The 13,143-nt window shown below is 48.2% G+C and overlaps 1 long non-coding RNA gene across 1 annotated transcript; it reads left to right on the top strand.

Annotated features, from left to right (window-relative positions):
- Positions 1 to 1,038: 1,038 nt before the first annotated feature.
- On the top strand, positions 1,039 to 13,071 carry LOC139355417 (uncharacterized). Its single transcript, XR_011606037.1, has 3 exons — positions 1,039 to 1,097; positions 4,105 to 4,299; positions 9,410 to 13,071. It is a non-coding gene; the product is annotated as an uncharacterized lncRNA (long non-coding RNA).
- Positions 13,072 to 13,143: the final 72 nt, after the last annotated feature.

Below are 13,143 nucleotides of genomic sequence, written 5' to 3'. Positions count from 1 at the left end.
CCTGGCCAGAGCTCATTTAATTTTACATAAACAAACCTGACTGATTTTCGATGTCAAAGTAAAATTTAAAAACTGTTCTTGGAGTTATTTCTAAACAGAACTAACATCAAAATCATCTCAATTATTAGAATCATCTATTTCATAAAAACAAGATTCATCAAATGAATCTATGGCCAACAACTGTTTGAGAACGATCACATAGGAATGCCACGTTTTCTCGGATTTGACATTTTCAGCCATCGAGAATTACTATATTTTCTAAATGGAAATGCCACTACTAAAGACAGAATGCTATATGCAGAATGATGTCTTTTGTTTCCAAAGTTGATACACTAGAGCAAAGCGAAAATAATAAAAGCGAAATGTTTTGTGACCAAATTACTTTGGGGTAAATGCTGCAGCTGCAAGAGCTGCTGGTGAGTGTTCTTGGGCTAAACAGGAAAAGAGTTAAGGGAACAATTACATCCTGGGAATGGGCTCTAATCCAATATGATTGGTGTCCTTATAAGAAGAGGAGATCAGGGCACAACGCACAGACAGCGGGGACCACGTGAAGACACAGGGAGAAGGCCGCATCTACAAGCCAAGGAGAGACCAACCCCGTCGGCCCCTGATCTCAGACTTGTGGCCTCCAGCACTGCTGCTCAGCCACCCCAACTGTTCCCTCATGACGGCAGCCCCAGCAGATGAATAGCCTGCGTTGTGCAGGCTGACAGGGAAGAGGCAATGAGGAGAGAGGGAGGTAAGACAGCTTCTTTCAATGATAAATCCCTTTTCCCAGAATAATCTGTACCTGTCTTCTTAAAGTAGCTCTTTGCACCAAAAGGGAGGATAATGAATTTTCAAATTGCAAACAGGTTCATTTGTTTCTACAAAACTGTATGTGGCCTAAAAGTGACAGTCATCCTCCTGAGAGAGTCCCCCGTCTTCTAGATGGGACTGGCCCGTGCTAACCAAAGCCGGGCTCTGGCAGGGATTCCAATTTGGGAAGATAAATGAGCAGGCGTGGCTGGCCCCTGAGCCACAGCTGAGCTCTCATGGAAGCGTCAGAAACAAGTACAGTCAACCCCAGGGACTTGGGCAAGGCCAGCCAGATGGTGAGGTGACCCCCAGGGCCCTGCAGCCACAGTGAAATTGACAAGGACCCGGAGCAGGGGCTGAAGACCCCTGTGGGCAGGAACAAATGCTGCATCTGGGCGGGGGATGGGGCAGGCCTGTAGGAAGCCAGGTCCCACCTGTGCTTCCCACTCAGCGCTGGATCAGAGGCCAGGCTGACCCATGACCTCACATGAGAGGCCACACTTGGCCAGTGCTCTAATTTTTATTTATTTTTTATTGTTGTGATGATGGAGTTTGCTGTGTTTACAAGGCTAGTCTCAAACTGCTGGACTCAAACAATCCACCCACCTTGGCCTCCCAAAAGTGTTGGGATTACAGGCGTGAGCCGCTGAGCCTGGTCCAGTGCTCTATTTTGAAAACAATAGTTAACTACTAACTGTTTTTAAAATAAATAGTTGATGGACTGAATAGTACTTTTTCAAAAATTGGCTTTATGTAGACTGACTAGATTCTCCTAACATGCAAAGGAAATATTTTGGGCGGGTGGAGGCGGGGGACCTCTAGAAGTTATAGCTCTAAATGTATTAGGTTCCCAGGCCAGGGAGAAAAATTAACTCCTTTAGAGCAATATTACTTGGCAGGCAATGTTCTGCTGGCATCACTGCATATGGGTACCTCAACTTCTCCTACAATAAAACCTTATTAATTTGATATCCAAAGAACAAAAAGAAAAATTCTCCAACCCCTGCTGGTCTTTGCATTTACCAGGTCCGGCTTATCTCAGCACTTTCATTAAACAGTAATAAGGTGTCTCGTTGGTTGGGGACTAGCAGTGACTTTGAAATAGTTGCTATTTTTGGCCAGGCACAGTGGCTTATGCCTGTAATCCCAGCACTCTGGGAGGCCAAGGCGCGCAGATCACCTGAGGTCAGGAGTTTGAGACCAGCTTGGCCGACATGGAGAAACCCTGTCTCTACTGAAAATGCAAAAATTAGCCAGGCATGGTGGGGGGCACCTGTAATCCCAGCTGCTCTGGAGACTGAGGCAGGAGAATGGCTTGAACCCAGGAGGCGGAGATTGCAGTGAGCTGAGATTGCACCATTGCACTCCGGCCTGGGCGACAAGAGTGAAACTCCGTCTCAAAAAAAAAAAAAAAAAAAGATAAAAAGAAAAAAAGAAATAGTTGTTACTTTAAATGAACCAACATTGGAACAATGAGGTTCTACTGTAATTTGGTGTGATTTAATTAACTCCAACTTTGTGTTGGGCCTTAAACCTCTTCATCCCAATCAGGAAAAGCCTAGGCTGCCTGCCTTCTTCCTGAGACAGTGGGGCCTCTCTGAAAGCCCACCTTGTTTTGCTTCTTTGGGCAGCTGCTGTGACCTCACTTTTGTTCAGAGCTCAGCAGTGTATGGGGTAACCTTTTTTAGAAAACGTTATTTTTATTTTTATTTATTTTTTGAGACAGGGTCTCACTCTGTTGCCCAGGCTGGAGTACAATGGCACGATCACAGCTAATTACAGCCTTGAACTCCTGGGTACAAGTGATCCTCCCACATCAGCCTCTCAACTAGCTGGGACTACCGGCTTGTGCCACCATGCCCAGCTAATTAGAAAAAACAATTTAGTAGAGACAAGGTCTCACTATGTTGCCCAGACCAGTCTTGAACTCCTAAACTCAAGCAGTCCTCCTGCCTCGGTCTTCAAAAGTGCTGGGATTACAAGCATGAGCCACTGAGACCAGCTTATTTTTATTTTTTGAGAAAAGGTCTTGCTCTGTCACCCAGACTAGAGTGCGGCGGCAGGATCCCGGCTCACTGTAGCCTCAACTTCCTGGGTTCAAGTGATCCTGCCTCCTCGGCCTCCCAAAATGCTGAGACTACAGGTGTGAGCCACTGTGGCCAGCTGGTAACCTTTTTGTTTTTTGTTTTTTTTCTTGCCGTTACCATCAACTCAGCATGTCTAAAAAGCAGCTGTCACTCTCCTCACCTACTACATCCCCTGCCTGACATCCAGACTCCAGACCACCAGGCTCAGAATCACTCTGTTATTTTGGCTTCTCCTTTTATCCTCAAACTGCCCAAATGCTGCTTCCTCTTCCTTCTCAAGGTGGCTCCATGTCTGTGGCCCAGGCTCTCACACTTGTGTCTGCCTCTCTGCCCCGTCACTCTCCTGCAGAAAACCCTTCCCTAGCTCCCCATCGCCCACCAGCGGTTGTCACTGTTCCACAGGACCTAGGAGCTGGGGAGAGTCATTGCGGAAGCTGTGGGGTGACGATGAAGGGATGAGGGGTCCTGGGCCAGTGACTTTGTCCTCACCTCTGCTGTCACCAGAGCCATCCTGCTTTTCTCGGATTCATCCAGGAAGCTTCTGGGTAATATTTGATGTGGAAACAAAAGGTCTTTGTAGCTAAAAATACCTTAGAAAACGACAAAAATTCTATTGGGCCGGTGCTCTCCAGTTTAACAATCAAGACCTGGATCAACAAGACAAAGGCCACCTCTTTGCTTTCCTCCGCTTCTGATTCACTCCAAACCTCTCACCTGTGGGGTCCTGAAACCCCTTGTCATGTCCCACCCTTGTGCTTGGAGTAGAAAGCGCTCTTCTCTTTCTGATTCCCTGTGGTTGAAGGCCTGGCTCAGACCCCACCACCTCTGATGTGGCTGTGTTCGCCCTGACTGCTTATGCTGGAAGGTTCTCTCTCTTTTTTTTTTTTTTCCTTTTCTTTTCTTTTTTTTTGGAGACGGAGTCTTGCTCTGTCACCCAGGCTGGAGTGCAGTAGCGCGATCTTGGCTCACTGCAACCTCCGTCTCCCAGATTCAAGCAATTCTCCTGCCTCAGCCTCCTGAGTAGCTGGGACTACAGGCACCCACCACCATACCCGGCTAATTTTTTTGTATTTTTTAGTAGAGACAGGGTTTCACCATGTTGCCCAGGCCAGTTTTGAGCTCCTGAGCTCAAGCAATCCACCTGCCTCAGCCTTCCAAAGTGCTAGGACTACAGGCGTGAGCCACTAAGCCCGGCCAGTTCTCTCTCCTTCTGCAGGCTCCTGCTCTTCTCCCTGGCCACGGATGACTGAATCAAGGGATCCCGATCAAGCAGAACCCCTCAAAGGTCTTTTGGGGCCTGGTGCGGAAACCTGTGCTTACTGCAGAATGTGGAATTGAGACATGGAGGCTGCACCATTGGGTGAGGGCAGCTGGTGCTGAGGGCAAGGGCCAGGCCAAGTCACAGTCACTTGTAAGTCAGAATCCGGGGTTGGGGGGCAGGGGCTGGGGGTAAACTGAGGAAGCTAGGCGGCAGAGGAAAGACAGTGAGGGGGACAAACAGGGTAGAGAGAGATCCTGCTCCTGAGGACGGGCTGGTTTCCATCAGGTCCTCACTTGTGAGACCCCCTGGGCGACTTCACAGCAAACCTTCCCTTGTACCCGAGCTGCTGGAGGGGCCTCTGTTCCTACCAGCGGAAACTCCAGGCCATGTCTCCTGGACTGACCTTGAGCTCCTCAAGGGCAGGGATTGTGCCTTACTCAACTTTCATTCCCTGCAGCACACCAACAGGGTAGGGACCGTGCTTGTATGAGTGTGTGTGTGTGGAGAGAGTATGTGTGAGTGTGAGAGTGTGTGTGACAGGTGACAGCGTGTGTGTAATTTTTATCTCTCTAGTAGCAGGTGGAGGCCAGAGCTACCTGCCTTGGAAATACTGTGTATTTGAGCTGTACTCCTATGTGTGCACAGCTTGAGCTTGGCTAGGCAATGATTCAAAAACCATGGGTACCACTAGGAGGACTGTAATCAAAATGACAACAATAACAAGTGTTGGCCCAGATGTGGAGACATTGGAACCCACTCACAGTGCTGGTAGGAATAGAAAATGGGGCAGCCACTGTGGAAGGCAGCCTGGCACTTCCTCAAAAGATTAAGCGTAGAGCTGCCACATGAACCAGAAGTCCCACTCCAGGGGCTGTGCCCAAGAGAAATGAAGACACACATCCACGCAAGCACTTGTACACAAACGTTCATAGCAGTGTTATTCACAGTCGCCAGAAGCAGAAACAACCCAAACGTCCATTGCTGGTGGATGGATAAACCAACTGTGGTCGATTCACACAATTGAATATTATTTGGCAATACAAACAGATAAGGTACTGATTCATGCTACCACATGAGTGAACCTTGAAGACACTATACTAAATGAAAGGAGCCAGCCATGAAATACCACAAATGGTTCCTTTTATATGAAAATTTCATAATAGGAAAATCCATAGAGACAGAAAGTAGATTAGTGGTTGCCAGGGCCTGGGAAAAAGGGAGGTTCAGGCATGATGCCAACAGAGTTTCTTTTTAGGGTGATGAAAATGTTCTGGAGTTAGATGGTGATGATGGTTGTACAACCTTGTGAATATACTTTAAAAACCACTGAGTTGTATACTTTACAATGGTGAATTTTATAGTGTATGCATTATATTTTACTTTTAAAAGCAAAAACCAGGCTGGGCGTGGTAGCTCACGCCTGTAATCCCAGCACTTTGGGAGGCCAAGGCGGGCAGATCACAAGGCCAGGAGATCGAGACCATCCCTGCTAACATGGTGAAACCCCATCTCTACTAAAAATACAAAAAATTAGCCAGGCGTGGTGGCTGGTGCCTGTAGTCCCAGCTACTCGGGAGGCTGAGGCAGGAGAATGGCGGGAACCCAGGAGGCGGAGCTTTCAGTGAGCGGAGATCACGCCACTGCACTCCAGCCTGGGCGACAGAGCAAGACTCTGTCTCAAAAAAAAAAAAAAAAAAAAAAAGCAAAAACCAAGGGCAGCTCCTGTGAGTTAAGGATCTAGGCAGTAAGCAGCAACCACCACTAACGTGGTAAACGGAGACATGGGGACATGCTGTGCCTCTTGTGGAGGAACACACCTACCCAAGGAGTCTTGGGTGAACCTGACTGTGGTCAAGCCCCTAGCTCCAGTACAAATGTACAGGAAGGACAGAGGCAGAGCAATGGGCTAAATGACACCAAGGGGATGCAGTCCAGACTGCAGGGAATTCCATTTGATAAACCACCCAGTTACTTTAATAGATTCTAAAGTAAAAAAATAAAGAAACCAAGGGGGAACCTATGGATTCAAAGAGACTTCAGAGATACACATCAACCAATTGCTATATGTGGACCTTCTTTGATCTGGAGTCAAATAATCCATTAAAAAAATAATTGTGGGGCCGGGCACGGTAGCTCACGCCTGTAATCCCAGCACTTTGGGAGGCCGAGGTGGGCAGATCATGAGGTCAGGAGATCAAGACCACAGTGAAACCCCGTCTCTACTAAAAATACAAAAAAAAATTAGCCAGGCGTGGTGGTGGGCGCCTGTAGTCCCAGCTACCTGGGAGGCTGAGGCAGGAGAATGGTGTGAACCCGGGAGGCAGAGCTTGCAGTGAGCCAAGATCGCGCCACTGTACTCCAGCCTGGGCGACAGAGCTAGACTCCATCTCAAAAAAAAAAAAAAAAAAAAAAAAAGAAAAGAAAAATTGTGGCTTTTGACAGATTTGGAGATTTGAATACTAGCTGGATATTTGCTAGTACTGAAGCATTTTTGTTAATTTATTTTTATTGTGATTTCTTTAAAAAAAAAACACACAGCCCTTATTTTTTAGAGTTACTGAAATAGAGAAAAAAAAAATCTGATGCCTGGAATTGATTTCCAAATAATCATGATGAAGGGAACTGGGTGGAGGAATAGATAAAATGACATTTGCTGTAAGTAGACCAGTGAAGCTGGGTCATAGGTGTATGGGGGCTTTTGTATGTTCTAGCTACTTTTGTATATGTTTGAAATTTTCCATAGCTCCATATTTAGTTCTTATTGGAAAATAAACAAGAAGAGAAGAATTGGAAAAGAGAAATTCTGGGCAAAGTAGTAGTTTGAGGTGGGGTGTCAGGCCTAAGGCCCCCAGGCCTGCTCTGCTAATCTGCCATCTGCCTCTGGGCATCCTCCACAGCCATCCTCCACAGCCCCTCTCAGGAGGGAGTGCTTTCCATGGCTGTGCACTCTTGGACCTGGTCTCACAACTGTTTCTGGAGGCAGAAAGTTGTCTTCTGTGGATCAAGACACGAAGAATGGATGATTACATATGGCCACCAAACTTTGTGGAATAATGACTCCAAACTATGGCCCTTCCGCCAGCACAGCAACCCAGGAAGCAAACAGCTGAGGTGTTTGAGAAGGGTCAGGGGAAAAAGCCTTCTTGACTGAGAGCGTGCTGAGGGTTAGGGAAGGGAGAGGTTACCTCTGGATCAGAGGTTGGAGAAGAATCTAATTAAAGGAGTTTGAACTGAACTGGAGTGACACATAAATCGTGCAAAATATATGTGAATGTGTTTCTTAAGTAAAATTTAAAAGTCCTCCAGGAGGATGTGCTTCTCCCATGCTCAAAGCTGACCAGTCTTGGAAATGCCTGGTACCCCAACCAAAGGTCATTTCCCAGCCTTTCTCTGAGAACAGAGAACACGTTTCTCATGGAAGCAACATTATAAGTGGTGGTTGGGTTCCCAAGATCCCCCTCAAAATGTATTTGCCCAGTTTAAAGGCTGAGCATTTGCACCTGAAGTAGGTAGGACCCTTGTAAAGGCTAGCAGTTGGATAACATTAAGTTACATGTCAAGCCAGTCAAGATATGTGCCCTGCAACCCTCAGCAGTTGCTTGTGGGAGGGAGCATCTTCCAGTTAGGTGGCTAGGGAAGCAGTGGGATTTGAGCTGGGCTTGGAGTGGTGGATACATATCAGTGATGGTAAGAACCCCTCTGTCCTTCTTACTCACCTTTGCTAAGAAAAATTCTGAACTTTACTTTGAGGCAATTCCCAAATTATCCTTGAATCAGGCCCGGTGAGTTATGAGGGAATGTTAGAGCAAGCCCTAAACCATCTGGGACAGACACAAATGTGCTCCGGATATGCTGAGTTGATCATAAGGTCCTCAGGTCTTCAGGATGCCTGTAAAATGACCGTCACCACCTCACACTTCAGATTCCAGGGCCTTGACTCCCTGGCCTGACATCTCACCTCCACCTCTGTTAAAATTTCAGAATCAGGTTGGCTTTTATCTTTGTTCTTATTTTTGATGTCCCCAATAAACCCTTCTTCAACTGATCTTTTCCACCAGGCCCAAAACTTATTTCTTTTTTTTTTTTAGACGGAGTCTCGCTCTATCCCCAGGCTGGAGTGCAGTGGCATGATCTTGGCTCACTGCATCCTCCCCCTCCCAGGTTCAAGCAATTCTCCTGCCTCAGCCTCCTGAGTAGGTGGGACTACAGGCATGCGCCACCATGCCCAGCTAATTTTTTGTATTTTAGTAGATACGGGGTTTCACCGTGTTGGCCAGGATGGTCTCAATCTTTTGACCTCGTGATCCGCCCGCCTTGGCCTCCCAAAGTGCTGGGATTACAGGCGTAAGCCACTGCACCCAGCCTCTTTCTAAGCCAGCATCCAGAACACAGATCCCAGGCTCATTAGGTAGGTTCAAAAAACAGGTCTCCGATGGCTTCCTTATTTCAGGAAGCACTGAATTAATTATTTCCACTCAGGAAAAGATTATGTTGGAGTCCATTGCTGCTTCTTGATCCCAAGTGAACTCCAGGAAGAAGCAAATGAAAAGCAATCATAGGCCAGGAGCGGTGGCTCATGCCTGTAATCCTAGCACTTTGGGAGGCCAAGGTAGATGGATCACCTGATATCAGGAGTTCGAGACCAGCCTGGCCAACATGGTGAAATCCCATCTCTACTAAAAATACAAAAATTAGCCGGGCATGGTGGCAAGTGCCTGTAATCCCAGCTACTTGAGAGGGTGAGGCAGGAGAATCACTTGAACCCAGGAGGCAGAAGTTATAGTGAGTGGAGATCGTGCCTCTGCACTCCAGCCTGGGTGACAAGAGTGAAACTCTGTCTCAATAAAAAGAAAAGAAAAGCAATCACAGTGTATGTAGATCAAAGGAGGAAGGAACATTTTCCTTAGAATGAAACTTTAATAACGAAAACAATAAACTCCCTCCTTTCCGCTCCTAGAATAACCAAGCACTCAATTCTCATTTGCGTCTCAGCCATCAGCTGTCCTAATCTGTTGTCTATTTTGCTGTGTAACAAAACTCGCCCAAATCTAGTAGCTGAAAGCAACAACCATTTATTATGGCACATGTCTACATGGTGGTGGGTGGTTTTGGTGATTTGGGCCCGGGCTGGCTGAATCCAGGTGGGCTTGTTCAGTGGTCACTGGCAGCTGGGCTGGGGGCTGGCCTGTCTAGCATGGCCTCAGGTAGGAAGAGTTGGTTCTACTCCACAGACTGACCCGTGCTTGTTCTCTTCCTCCAGCAGGCTAGTCCAGGCTCGTTCTCTCAGCGGAGTCAGGGGTCCTAAGAGAAGAGCAAAAGCAGTAAAGGCGTCATGAGGCCTGGACTTAAAGGACACATTGCCAGTTCTCCTATATTCTGTTGACCAAAGCAGGTCACAAGACCGGCCAAGGTACAAGGGGTGAGAAAATACGCTCTACCTTTTAATGAGGCATTGTAAACTCACATTGCCAAGGGCGTGAATACAGGAGGTCATTAATTGTGACCACGAATGCCATCTATCTATCAGATCTGCCAATGTGATTTTTCTTTTAGGTGTGAACTTAGTCCGATTTCAGACATTAGTAAAACTCATTCGGATTCCATTTCCAAATTCCTAATTCCAAGAGAACTGGAAAAGCAAAGCGTGCCAACCTCTTATAATCCTTCTTCATGTGACAAACATTTCTGGAGCGCCCACTGAGCCAGGCTCAGAAGGTCCCCGGGACATGTATGAAACCACAGTTCTCCTGCCCTCCAGGTGCTCAGCACAACAGAATCCCGGCTGGGAACAGAGAGCAGCAATGGCCACACAGCTCTAGTGGGAATCCTGGGGAAGTGGTACGTGGTGTTGAATAGTGACTCAGAGTTTTCCAGAAAGAAAAGGAAGCGGAATTCATTCCAGAGGCCTGGAAGATGTAAAGATGGTTGCGTTTTCATGAAACCGAGCTGCTGACACAAAGCGCAAGGCTGAGATTGTGTGGGGCCTTGCCTGACTCTCTGTGGAGCAAGGATTTTACTGTGAAGGATCCACGAAGTTACCGCAGGGCTTCTGCTGGATGCGTGTGCTCTGCTTGGCCCTCTAGAAAGACTGCTGGGGCAGCAGAGAGGTGAAGAGGGAGCTAAAGACAGGGCGACCAGTTGGGAGACTATTTCCGGTCCAAATCCATCCTCTCGGGTTGGAGTTTCCGTGACCGTCCACCTGCTGGCTGGAACTGGGAAGTCGTCTGGGGTCTCTTTGCTTGCTCAGAGTTATGCAAGAGGGTGGGGTCGGGGCAGGACCAGGACGATTTGCCCTTTCTGCTCTTGGCTGATTTCGTAACAGGTTAGTTTTTAAACTTCTGGCTCATTCCAGACACTATGCCTCTGGCCCTGGGAGAGAACTTGGCCTCCCTGACCGCGCATAACATTTCCACTTTCCGGCAAACACTGTCTGGGTGATCAGGTGAGGTTGGCACACACAAATCCTTGAAGTTCAGACCGCCCTTCTCTGGCCGCTTTGTGTACCGCACAAACGTTCCATCCTGGGATGATCACCTGGGGGGAGTTTTCTTCTTCCGACACCTAGTTCAGCTCTGCTGAGCTTTCGGATTCCCAGCCTTTCTCCCACCACAACCAGGTGGTCACGATGTCTCACAGGAAGTGTGGTAGGCACAATAGTGGTCCCCGGGGATGTCTAGGTCCCCATCCTTGCAACCTTTAAGTGTGTTGTTACACAGCCAAGGGGAGTGAAGTTAACAGATGGAATGAAGATTGCTAATCAGCTGACTTTAAGACTGGGAAACGAGCCTGGATTATCCAGGTGGGGCCAATATCATCATCAAAGTCCTTAATAGCGGAAGAGGAGGCAGCAGAGCAGCGCTGAGTGTTGCTGTGCGAGAAGGATCCGCCTGGCGTTGCTGGCCTTTAAGATGGAGGAAGGGGGCCGTGTGGTAGGAATGTGGGGGCCTAGGGAGGGAAGGAAATGGGCTCTCCCAGGAGCTTCCAGAAAGGAATGCACCCATGCTGACACCTTGACTTTGGCCCCAGTGAGCCTCATGCTGGACTCCTGGACTAGGGAGCTGTGAGATAATAAATGTGTGCTATTTTTTTTTTTTTTTTTTTTGTTTGAGACGGAGTCTCGCTCTGTCACCCAGGCTCGAGTGCAGTGGCCGGATCTCAGCTCACTGCAAGCTCCGCTTCCCGGGTTCACGCCATTCTCCTGCCTCAGCCTCCCGAGTAGCTGGGACTACAGGCGCCCGCCACCTCGCCCGGCTAGTTTTTTGTATTTTTTTTTTAGTAGAGACGGGGTTTCACCGGGTTAGCCAGGATGGTCTCGATCTCCTGACCTCGTGATCCGCCCGTCTCGGCCTCCCAAAGTGCTAGGATTACAGGGTTGAGCCCCCGCGCCCGGCCATGTCACAGCAGGCCTGGGAAAGTAGTGCAGGGTGTGTGAGCTGAGGCTGACCTCCTTGAAGACAGGGTTCTCCACTACGTCCCCAGCGTGGAGTTCAAACTTGCTCTATGCCTGGTGCTCGGAAGCATTTTCAGAATGGACAGGACTGATTGAGATGAAGGAGCAGGCATCTACTCTGTCCAGGCCCCTGTCTGGCTGTGTGACCATAGGTGGGTCTCTCCACTCTCAGTGACTATATTCCCATGTCTCTTAAGGCAGTTGATGACCTCAAGGGTGGGTGACTTTTGAAGTGACTCTCAGATGTGTTACCACTGGAACCACTGCCAGATCTCCTGACTCACCTCTCTCTGACTGGTCTCATTCTTTTTTTTTTTTTGAGACGGAGTCTTGCTCTGTGGCCCAGACTGGAGTGCAGTGGCGTGATCTCGGCTCACTGCAAGATCAGCCTCCCGGGTTCACGCCATTCTCCTGCCTCAGCCTCCCAAGTAGCTGGGACTACAGGCGCCTGCCACCACACACAGCTAATTTTTTTTGTATTTTTAGTAGAGACGGGGTTTCACCATGTTAGCCTCAATCTCCTGACCTCGTGACCCGCCTGCCTTGGCCTCCCAAAGTGCTGGGATTACAGACGTGAGCCACCGTGCCTGGCCTGGTCTCATTCTTAAAGTCTAATACCATCCTTCTCCAATGCCAAGGTCATTAATTAGCACCCCAGGCCCTCACCGACTCTGTTCTCACCCCCTCTCTGGGGCCTCTGCCTACAGGTTCACTTTGGAGGTCGTGGTAGACGTTGCTGCCCAAAACCTCCAACCATAGGAAACCTCTCCTCCTTATTCTCAGCCAGGAAGTGTGGGCGCAAAGCCTGCTGCACAGTTTTGCTCAGGGTCAGACACTGGGACGTCCCCGGGGCCTGTGATGCTGGTCTCACCAGAGCTTTGACTGTGAATGCTGCTTTTCCTCATAGCAGTGTGTGACCCCTAAGCTCCCCTATTCAGTGACCAGGGACAATCACCAAATCAACGCGAAGAGAAAATGAAGCCTTGTGTTTCTATCTAACGGGCGAGCTACATTGCAAGTATAAGAAGTGCTTGTGGGGAAATCTGCTTTCCTGACTCTTACCTCTGTTTCCAGAGGGTGATATAATGTGTGCAAATGCAGATTCAGCTTCGAGGAAACTTTCCTCTAATAAGGAACTGAACCACGTTATGGCATGCTACCTCCAAGGTATGACAGTATCGGTTGTACTCATGGGGTCCAACTTTTCTTTAGCTTAGAGGTGATTCTTCCTCAGAGCAGGAGTTCTCTATTTTGGCCACCCATTAGAATCACTTGAGGCGGGAGTGTTTAAAAATCCAAGCCAGGCTGCACTCTAGCCACAGAATCACTGGGTTGAAACAGTTCCCCAGGTGACACTTATGTGCAGACTGGGTTGAGAACCACTCCACTGCCTTAGATCACTGGCTACTCCTGCCTTTCCCTTTGTTATTTACAAAAACGATTATTTTTTAGTATCTAAAGACCAACATCCATGGACCCTTACTTGTTTTTGTTTTTTTTTTTTGTTTTTTTTTTTTTGAGACGGAGTCTCGCTCTGTCGCCCA

Source organism: Macaca nemestrina, chromosome 7 (genome assembly GCF_043159975.1).
Source record: "Macaca nemestrina isolate mMacNem1 chromosome 7, mMacNem.hap1, whole genome shotgun sequence".
NCBI classification, from domain to species: domain Eukaryota; kingdom Metazoa; phylum Chordata; class Mammalia; order Primates; family Cercopithecidae; genus Macaca; species Macaca nemestrina.
The sequence above is the reverse complement of the archived record's forward strand: the minus strand, read 5'-3'. Positions and strand labels throughout refer to the sequence as shown.